This window comes from Watersipora subatra, chromosome 6 (assembly GCF_963576615.1).
Source record: "Watersipora subatra chromosome 6, tzWatSuba1.1, whole genome shotgun sequence".
Classification (NCBI taxonomy): domain Eukaryota; kingdom Metazoa; phylum Bryozoa; class Gymnolaemata; order Cheilostomatida; family Watersiporidae; genus Watersipora; species Watersipora subatra.
Genome location: NC_088713.1, coordinates 24,340,698 through 24,348,388, shown reverse-complemented (window position 1 = coordinate 24,348,388; position 7,691 = coordinate 24,340,698). Strand labels below are relative to the sequence as shown.

The following is a 7,691-nucleotide window of genomic DNA, read 5'->3' as shown; positions in this document are numbered from 1 at the left end:
AGCTCGGTGGCGACGGGTTGACGGACGGTGGCGGATGGATTTCGAGATCGTCGGAGCTTGTATGTATTTTCTTTTTTCCGATCCCGAATGAGAATGATGTGTCTGCGAACGAATATTCATTTTGATTGTAAACTTCATAAATTCTGAAATTATCCATCGCTGTTATGGTTCCACTACTTTTTTAAAGATAATGTATAAATTGATGAAGTATTATTAGTTAGTGTTGATTGTTACCAGAGCTTCTGAGGAGTCAACTTCCAATAGTATGAATATCGACATTATTTCTGAAAGAACTTCCCAATTGAATATGAAACAAAGAGAGTATAGAAGACCAACCAAGTCTAGATTGAACAGAACTACGTCATTACGAAGATCATCAAGAAAAAGTTCGGTAGTAAAGCGGTTATTCGAATCCAAGGAAAATTATATGGAAGGAGATGAGAAAATTACGTCACCTATTGCAACAGTTTTTAAAACCGAGGAAATGCAAGAACCATGGAAATGGATTGATCTAAAAGTTTTGGATATTCCAGCTTCGTTAGAAGTAATACAAGCAAATAAGTCTGAAGAAAATGACAATTGTGAGATTGCGTTGCAATTCTTCGTTGAACGTAAGGGAGAGCGTGTGGTATTATGTTCGATCATCGAACCTCAAAAGTATAACATTCCCTCATCATTTCAATGGTTGACACCAGCTCTCATGATATTGGATCGAAGTGAGATTTACATGAACTCTAAGTCTTCATCAGGATTAAAACTTTTCAGAATTGACGGAGCATGCAATCTGAAGGAATTCAGAGAGAAATTAAACAAAGATTATAAACTCTGTATATCAAGATAGTAATGAGTTAAGGAAATGATATTATGATTAAATTTTATATAGTTTATTTGATGATATATCATAGGGATTTAAACTTACTATCAATGGATATGTTATTGAATAAAAGTTTTGTATATAAAAATGCTAAAACATAATATAAAAAAGACTATTGAATTTCATTCAATCCCAATTTTCTTCTTCTTCTTTCATTGTCGAATGAGAATGAACTGTCTACAATCAAAACATACATTATTTTTAATGAGATATAGTAAAAGTAAGACATACAATCAGATTAGATGTACATATACTTATTATCTGTACTTTAATAACACTCCTGATGATCTCTTACTACACTTTATAATAATTGTACATATACTTATTCTCTGTACTTTATTAACACTCCTGATGATCTCTGACAGCACTTTATAATAATTGTACATATACTTATTCTCTGTACTTTATTAATACTCCTGATGATCTCTTACAGCACTTTATAATAATTGTACACATACTTATTCTCAGTACTTTATTAACACTCCTGATGATCTTTTACAGCACTTTAGAATAATTGTACACATACTTATTCTCTGTACTTTATTAACACTCTTGATGATCTCTTACTACACTTTATAATAATTGTACACATACTTATTCTCTGTATTTTATTAACACTCTTGATGGACTTTTACTACACTTTATAATAATTGTACACATACTTATTCTCTGTACTTTTTTACCACACCTGATGATCTCTTACAGCACTTTATAATAATTGTACATATACTTATTCTCAGTACTTTATTAACACTCTTGATGATCTCTTACAGCACTTTATAATAATTGTACATATACTTATTCTCAGTACTTTATTAACACTCTTGATGATCTCTTACAGCACTTTATAATAATTGTACACATACTTATTCTCAGTACTTTATTAACACTCCTGATGATCTCTTACAGTACTTTATAATAATTGTACATATACTTATTCTCTGTACTTTATTAACACTCTTGATGATCTCTTACAGCACTTTATAATAATTGTACATATACTTATTCTCAGTACTTTATTAACACTCTTGATGATCTCTTACAGCACTTTATAATAATTGTACATATACTTATTCTCAGTACTTTATTAACACTCTTGATGATCTCTTACAGCACTTTATAATAATTGTACACATACTTATTCTCAGTACTTTATTAACACTCCTGATGATCTCTTACAGTACTTTATAATAATTGTACATATACTTATTCTCTGTACTTTATTAACACTCTTGATGATCTCTTACAGCACTTTATAATAATTGTACACATACTTATTCTCAGTACTTTATTAACACTCTTGATGATCTCTTACACCACTTTATAATAATTGTACACATACTTATTCTCAGTACTTTATTAACACTCTTGATGATCTTTTACAGCACTTTATAATAATTGTACACATACTTATTCTCTGTATTTTATTAACACTCTTGATGGTCTTTTACTACACTTTATAATAATTGTACACATACTTATTCTCTGTACTTTTTTACCACACCTGATGATCTCTTACAGCACTTTAGAATAATTGTACACATACTTATTCTCTGTACTTTATTAACACTCTTGATGATCTCTTACTACACTTTATAATAATTGTACACATACTTATTCTCTGTATTTTATTAACACTCTTGATGGACTTTTACTACACTTTATAATAATTGTACACATACTTATTCTCTGTACTTTTTTACCACACCTGATGATCTCTTACAGCACTTTATAATAATTGTACATATACTTATTCTCAGTACTTTATTAACACTCTTGATGATCTCTTACAGCACTTTATAATAATTGTACATATACTTATTCTCAGTACTTTATTAACACTCTTGATGATCTCTTACAGCACTTTATAATAATTGTACACATACTTATTCTCAGTACTTTATTAACACTCCTAATGATCTCTTACAGTACTTTATAATAATTGTACATATACTTATTCTCTGTACTTTATTAACACTCTTGATGATCTCTTACAGCACTTTATAATAATTGTACACATACTTATTCTCAGTACTTTATTAACACTCCTGATGATCTCTTAATACACTTTATAATAATTGTACGTATACTTATTCTCTGTACTTTATTAACACTCTTGATGATCTCTTACTACACTTTATAATAATTGTACATATACTTATTCTCTGTACTTTATTAACACTCTTGATGATCTCTTACAGCACTTTATAATAATTGTACACATACTTATTCTCAGTACTTTATTAACACTCCTGATGATCTCTTAATACACTTTATAATAATTGTACATATACTTATTCTCTGTACTTTATTAACACTCTTGATGATCTCTTACTACACTTTATAATAATTGTACATATACTTATTCTCAGTACTTTATTAACACTCCTGATGATCTCTTACAGCACTTTATAATAATTGTACATATACTTATTCTCTGTACTTTATTAACACTCCTGATGATCTCTTACAGCACTTTATAATAATTGTACATATACTTATTCTCTGTACTTTATTAACACTCTTGATGATCTCTTACTACACTTTATAATAATTGTACACATACTTATTCTCTGTATTTTATTAACACTCTTGATGGTCTTTTACTACACTTTATAATAATTGTACACATACTTATTCTCTGTACTTTTTTACCACACCTGATGATCTCTTACAGCACTTTATAATAATTGTACATATACTTATTCTCAGTACTTTATTAACACTCTTGATGATCTCTTACAGCACTTTATAATAATTGCAAAACTAGGATTGTGCTAGGCCATGTTGATATACAAGTGAGCAATGATTATAAATGTATATATATTAATAAAATGTGAGTAAGATAAAAGCTAGGGTTGTGCTAGTCCATGTTAATGTACAAGTGAACAGTGATTATAAATGTATATATAATAATAAAATGTGAGTAAGATAAAAGCTACTCAAGATAGAATAAACAAAGCTAGGATTGTGCTAGTCCGTGTTAATATACAAGTGAGCAGTGATTATAAATGTATATATAATAATAAAATGTGAGTAAGATAAAAGTTACTGAAGATACAATAAACAGAGCTAGGATTGTGCTAGTCTATGTTAATATACAAGTGAGCAGCGAATATAAATGAATATATAATAATAAAACGTGAGCAAGATAAAAGATACTGAAGATACAATAAACAAAGCTAGGATTGTGCTAGACCCTGTTGATGTACAAGTGAGCAATGATTATAAATGTATATATAATAAAATGTGAGTAAGATAAAAGCTACTGAAGATACAATAAACAAAGTTAGGATTGTGCTAGGCCATGTTAATATACAAGTGAGCAGTGATTATAAATGTATATATAATAATAAAATGTGAGTAAGATAAAATCTACTAAAGATACAATAAGCAAAACTAGGATTGTGCTAGGCCATGCTGATATACAAGTGAGCAATGATTATAAATGTATATATAATAATAAAATGTGAGTAAGATAAAAGTTACTGAAGACACAATAAACAGAGCTAGGATTGAGCTAGTCTATGTTAATATACAAGTGAGCAGCGAATATAAATGAATATATAATAATAAAACGTGAGTAAGATAAAAGTTACTGAAGATACAATAAACAAAGCTAGGATTGTGCTAGACCATGTTGATGTACAAGTGAGCAATGATTATAAATGTATATATAATAATAAAATGTGAGTGAGATAAAAGCTACTGAAGATACAATAAACAAAGCTAGGATTGTGCTAGTCCATGTTGATATACAAGTGAGCAGTGATTATAAATGTATATATAATATTAAAATGTGAGTAAGATAAAAACTACTAAAGATACAATAAGCAAAACTAGGATTGTGCTAGGCCATGTTGATATACAAGTGAGCAATGATTATAAATGTATATATAATAATAAAATGTGAGTAAGATAAAAGCTAGGGTTGTGCTAGTCCATGTTAATGTACAAGTGAGCAGTGATTATAAATGTATATATAATAATAAAATGTGAGTAAGATAAAAGCTACTCAAGATAGAATAAACAAAGCTAGGATTGTGCTAGTCCGTGTTAATATACAAGTGAGCAGTGATTATAAATGTATATATAATAATAAAATGTGAGTAAGATAAAAGTTACTGAAGATACAATAAACAGAGCTAGGATTGTGCTAGTCTATGTTAATATACAAGTGAGCAGCGAATATAAATGAATATATAATAATAAAACGTGAGTAAGATAAAAGATACTGAAGATACAATAAACAAAGCTAGGATTGTGCTAGACCCTGTTGATGTACAAGTGAGCAATGATTATAAATGTATATATAATAAAATGTGAGTAAGATAAAAGCTACTGAAGATACAATAAACAAAGTTAGGATTGTGCTAGGCCATGTTAATATACAAGTGAGCAGTGATTATAAATGTATATATAATAATAAAATGTGAGTAAGATAAAATCTACTAAAGATACAATAAGCAAAACTAGGATTGTGCTAGGCCATGCTGATATACAAGTGAGCAATGATTATAAATGTATATATAATAATAAAATGTGAGTAAGATAAAAGCTACCGAAGATACAATCAAAGCTAGGATTGTACTAGTCTATAGAACAATTTTTATCGAATGAAGGAATATATATTTTTAACACACACTATTCTTATCAACCAGGAGAACACTGGATAGGAGTTATTCGAACAAAATCCGAAATTAATTATTTCGATTCAACAGGACGAGATCCTTCAACATATCCAGATGTCGCTCAAATCTTAAAACTTTCTGGAATAAAGTTAATTAAATGGAATGATGTTCTACTCCAAGGTTTTCTTTCAACAACATGTGGAGATTACTGTCTTCTCTTTGCAATATTTTGGAGCAGAGGATGTTCAATAGAAGATTTTCTAACAGTTATGCTAAAAATTTCTGAAAAAGATACACGAGATCATGTAGTTCGAAAAACTATACTAGATAGATATGATTGGAATGGAAAAATTAGTAAAAGTCTTAATAACGAAGAAAATGAAGGTATTGACAATGTACATATTCAAGGAACTTCCCAAATTGTTAAATTACTAGAAGAACTGACATAAAATTTTTTTCTATATTTTACAATTGAATATACATATATACTTTATATCGAAATAAACTTGGTAAAAAATACAACCGAATGTTATTTACCTTTTTTGTTGAATATGTGTGTAGTTAATGCTGTAGAACGTATATTATGAATAACGAACAATAGTACATGTGAATAAGGAATACAATACAAGAGCATTAGAAAAACGTGTAACGCATCCTCGAGGATAAAAACAGAACTGCGTGCGCATGCACTAACCGGAAACGGCAAAGCCAACGATTCAATAACGTAACATTTTTGATATAAGTTTTATATATTGATATACTCACGCTGAGTTGGAGCTATCCTCAAAATAATCCACATATTAATCCATGTCTGCCTCTTTACTAGTTCATCATCTTCATCTATTTACTGGTCGAGAGGCTGTTATGGAATGGTTAAGCCAAACCAAACAGGAGAATTCCATAGGTAAACCTAGGAAAACAATCAAGTCGAATGCCAAGGCGCTTGTCCACACAACAGCCCCTGAAAACAGCGACACTCAACGAACTTAATCGCGAGTAGCCGGCTAACAGAATTCTAGCTGAAGCATACAAGCCTTATGGTATCAACACTCGATCGACCCAAATTCTCAAATATAAGTAGGTATCAAGAGATGGTTAATGAGGCAGAATATTCCATCAGATTATGCAACGCTTATATAGTGAATTGAAGAATGATGGGTGTGTCCAAAGGAATTAATGAAGCGAAAATAGTATACAGATTTTCGCGAAATTGAATTTCGCGAAATTGAATTTCGCGAAATTGAATTTCGCGAAATTCAATTTCGCGAAAGTGAATTTCGCGAATATGGATTTCGCGAAATTGGATTTCGCGAAATTACACATATATAATATATAGTCAACTTTCGCGAAAGTGAATTTCGCGAAATTGGATTTCGCGAAATTTCACATATATATTATATAGTCAACTTTCGCGAAATTGAATTTCGCGAAAGTGAATTTCGCGAAAACTGTTTATATATATCATTAGATCACAAAATTATTGAACCGCGATAACACTTCTACTTGTTATAAAACCTTCGAGCAAATATGCCTTTTCAATTCAGTTCATAATTTCACAATGAGTACCAGAGACAACAGAAAAAGGAAATTTCAAGAACGATTACATTGTGTAGATAAATGTGTGAAGCGATGGGGTTACTGCTCTCATGGAATGGAAATAAGCGTTCGGAAGCGAAAAGCTTGTCGATTTCTCTTACGTGAAAAGTTCTATCAAGATCTCAACGAAAGATTACGGTTTACAGTAAGTACTACAAATTCAATCTAGATGTTATGTAGGAATGATACAATGAATCTTTTCTTCTGAGTAGTAACTATGTGTTCTAGGCTGATTGTATTCATTGCAATTGCAAACTCCAATATCTTAGCAAAGTGTATGTTATATCCCTACTCAGATTAAAACAGATTATTTTAACTGAATATCCTCCTCTGTCTGTGTGTCCTAGTCTGACTATGTGATGTAACATATTTGTTTTTCTTATTGTCTGTATGTCCTACTCTAGCTGATTGCATATCCTATTCTGTCTGCATTACATCTTGCATATCATTCTATGATTCGATGACTAATGCAATTGAAATTTACAATTTAAGTTGGAGTCCATTGTGAATGTAGAGTCTACTATCTCAGCAAGGATATAGTAAACCATCCTGACTGTAATCATTGCAATTGCAGGCTCCCGTATCTCAAC

The 7,691-nt window shown here is 30.1% G+C and overlaps 1 long non-coding RNA gene across 1 annotated transcript; it reads right to left on the bottom strand.

Annotated features, from left to right (window-relative positions):
• Nucleotides 1–862: 862 nt before the first annotated feature.
• Nucleotides 863–6,098, bottom strand: LOC137398969 (uncharacterized). The gene is made up of 2 exons (XR_010979084.1): nt 6,043–6,098; nt 863–1,051 (listed from the first exon to the last, which is right to left on the bottom strand). It is a non-coding gene; the product is annotated as an uncharacterized lncRNA (long non-coding RNA).
• Nucleotides 6,099–7,691: the final 1,593 nt, after the last annotated feature.